Source organism: Polypterus senegalus, chromosome 15 (assembly GCF_016835505.1).
Source record: "Polypterus senegalus isolate Bchr_013 chromosome 15, ASM1683550v1, whole genome shotgun sequence".
Taxonomy (NCBI): domain Eukaryota; kingdom Metazoa; phylum Chordata; class Cladistia; order Polypteriformes; family Polypteridae; genus Polypterus; species Polypterus senegalus.
In genome coordinates, this window is record NC_053168.1 from 10,602,761 (window position 1) to 10,606,629 (window position 3,869).

Genomic DNA, 3,869 nt, shown 5'->3' on the forward strand with positions numbered 1-3,869 from the left:
TGGCAGAGCAACTTGGCAGGCGGTACAGCTGGTGACATTTCTTTTGGTTTTTCCAATTGGAACATACAGTATGAAGGTGAAGTGACTTGCTCAGGGTCACAGAGTGTTGTCACAAGCGATATTTCAGGGTCACACAGTGTTGTCACAAGCGATATTTCAGGGTCACAGAGTGTTGTCACAAGCGATATTTGAGGTCACACAGTGTTGTCACTAGCGATATTTCAGGGTCACACAGTGTTGTCACAAGTGATATTTGAGGTCACACAGTGTTGTCACAAGCGATATTTGAGGGTCACAGAGTGTTGTCACAAGTGATATTTCAGGGTCACAGAGTGTTGTCACAAGTGATATTTGAGGTCACACAGTGTTGTCACTAGCGATATTTCAGGGTCACACAGTGTTGTCACTAGTGATATTTCAGGGTCACAGAGTGTTGTCACAAGTGATATCTGAGGGTCACACAGTGTTGTCACAAGCGATATTTGAGGGTCACACAGTGTTGTCACAAGTGATATCTGAGGGTCACACAGTGTTGTCACAAGTGATATTTCAGGGTCACAGTAGTGTCACAAGTGATATCTGAGGGTCACACAGTGTTGTCACAAGTGATATTTCAGGGTCACAGTAGTGTCACTAGTGATATTTCAGGGTCATAGAGTTTTGTCACAAGCGATATTTGAACCCACGACCTCAGGCTTTAGAATCGAACGCCTTGGCCACGACGCCACACTGAAGGACCCTTTCATTTACGTTCGATTGAATAAGGTAAACGTTGTTAATCCAAAGGGAAATTTAAATGCATAGAAAAACAAGGATACAGACTCACAGGACAAATAATACGGCCAATCAATCCATAGATAAATAAATAAAAACAAACTTAACTTGTGCATGAGGTGGAAGGATTGAATCACCTGATAGCAGCGGGCAGTAAAGACCCCCATGGGGTTTCTTAGCACACCAAGGTGGACTGAACCTGTGGCTAAACCTGCTCCGAGAGAGAGAGAGAGAGAGGGCGCCTCCTGGAGGGGAGTTTTCATGATGGCATCCAATTTTGCCCCCATCCTCTCATCCACAGCAGCTTGGCCCTGTGATGGCGCAGGCTCTCCTGATAAGTTTGTTCAGTGTGGAGACCACCACACTGGCTACTATGGGCCAGTAGAACATTTCCAGCTGCTCGCTGCACACGTCTAAAGCCCTGAGTCTCCTTGGCAAGTCCAGTCTGCTCTGGTCCTTCTTGTCCGGCGCCAATGTGTGGACCCCCAGGTACTCGTAGCCCGCTGAATGGTTGACTGGTCTCAGAGGCTCCTTGACACTTCAGAAGTCCACCAGCTGCTCCTTTGTGTTGCTCTTCAGCTTGTTGTCCCTGCACCACAACACGTGACACACCTCCATTATTAAAGTGGCCTGTGATGGACGAGACCTCTGAGGGTTTCTGTAGATGGCAGGCGCTGGTGTTGTGCTGGAAGTCCATTGTGTAGACGCGGTGCTCCTGTGTTAACATCCCACCATCTCGGACACACACACACCGCTGTCTGGTGGTCAGGAGACTGTGGGGGGCATCAAGATGCATAGCCTTGAGTGTCTCCCCCAGTTAATGAGGCAGGATGCTGTCGTTTATTTAGATCCGTAGCGGGCACCTTACAGTAAACAGCCATTAACAGGCGGTGAGAGATTTTAAAAGAACAAACACAGAAGGTGCGGGTGCGAGGAGGGAGATGTTAAGAGTCGTGTCCAGCAGGGGGCAGTGCTGGTGCTGCGCTATTTTTAATTTTTATAAATGACTAGCTGTCCCCCGTGGCTTTGCCCAAATAGTAGTGAAACTTAAAAAATCAATAAAAAAAAAAGTAATCATTTATATTGAGAAGAATTTATATAAATCGCTTTCGTATCTGGGGGCCTCCTGATATACAACAGTTTTGGTTTTGCTATCGGGGCGAGAATTGAGCTGTGATCTCTTTGCCAAAAATGTAAAAAGTTCTGTAAAAGCTCTCTCTGGCCAAGTGGAAGGTCGGTACCCTCAATCGTCAAACGTTGGCACTGCCATCTGATCGGGGGAGTGTCACCTGCGTGGGGAGAAGAGCACGTGGCCAATGAGCAGCTACCCTCTAAAACACACGTAGCTCTGATCTCTCTGTGAAAAACGTCAAACGTTCCTCCTTAAGAATCTGTAGAGGATAATGTGGCCTGAACAAACAGGTATCGCTAGCCAAGTGGAGGCGAGGTGCGCTCCAACACGTGGCGAGAGGTAGAGCGACTGGGACGGAGGCTGGCGGGCGAGCGAGAGAGAGAGGAAGGCCCCGCCCAGCTCCCTACTCCTGAGGCCCCGCCTCCCCCTCCCCTCAGCCCACAGCCTGACTCTCCGATTCATGCGAAAAATTTGGGGCCACAACTGAACCGTAATACTTAGCGCGATGAGAGAAGTCGCAAAGTCAGCCGGAATGTTCGAGCAAATTCTACAAGAAAACCCGAGCAAAATCCGTTAAGTAAAAGAAGACAGACAGACATTGGATTGTTTAAATGGAGAGGAATATCAATAATAAGATGGTTAAGTTGGCAGATGATTCCAAAATAGGTGGACTGGCAGATCATCTCTAATCCACTGAGTCATCACAGAGGGACTTGGGCAGCAGTCAGGCGTGGGCAGATTTGTCAGTAATGTCCGTAAATGTAGTGAGTTACGCGTAAGTCGAAATGCGAGGTCTGAATACATGATGGGCGGTCAGAAAATGGAGAGCACACCTTATGAGAAGGATTTAGGAGTCATAGTGGACTATCAAGTGCCAGACAGTGTTCAGAGGCCATTAAGGAGGCTAACAGAATGTCGGGTTATATAGCGCCTTGATGTGTGGACTACAAGTCACAGGAGGGTCTGCTCAAGCTTTATAACACACTGGTGAGGCCTCATCTGGAGTCCTGAGTGCAGTTTTAGGTCCACCAGACAGAGCAGCACAAGAGAAGGTCCAGAGAAGAGCAACGAGGCTGATTCTGGGGCTACAGGGGATGAGATATGAAGATGAAGAGAGCTGAGCCTTTACAGGAGATGAAGAGGAGACCTGAGTGACTGAAGTGTTTAAATTAGTCCAGTGGATTGAGACGGCGACTTTAATGAGCTCATCAAGAACACGGGGACACAGTTGGACACACTTGTAAATTTTGCACAAACATTTGGAAGTTTTTCTTTACACAAAGAACCACAGACACTTGGAATAAGCGGCCAGGACTTTAGGGACCCTCAAAACTCAAATTGATGCTTTTTTAGAAGAATTAAGTGGACAGGACTGGCATATTCTCCACCTGATGGTTCTGATGTTCTAACACACATTTATTTAGATTCGTATTGTAAAAAGCATAAATAGATGGTAAGAGATTTGTGAAATACCAACAGTTCCTGATTTATCGGACTCTCGCTGCATACAACAGCACCGGCTAAGTTCAGGTTGTCTTAATCTATTTGGTGTCCTGCTAGGTGGTCTAAAACACATTTAGGGCTTCATTTTCTTTTTTCTACACGTTAACGTGATGCAAAGGGCGCTTTCCAGCATTGCCTTGTTAAGTAAAAGGTCTACCACCCCAGTAAAGAACCATTAAAGTCGCGTCATTTTCCCGTTCCTATACTTTTTTATTTCTTTTCATTCGGTAGATTTGACCCCGCCGCTTGCTGGTTCTTCTCACGCTGTTCTTTTCGTGTGTGAAAATAGCAACAAGAAAAAAAGGGTCCTGTGAAAGGAAGCCCTCGTCCTGATTTGACTGAGCCGCTGGCCGACTACACCTGTGGCCGCAGTTTGCGCAAACGCCGCACACCGCCAGCCAGGAGCGGCGACAAGTCGACGAGGTGATGTCAGGGATTGTAGGTGTCGACTGAGGAGGGA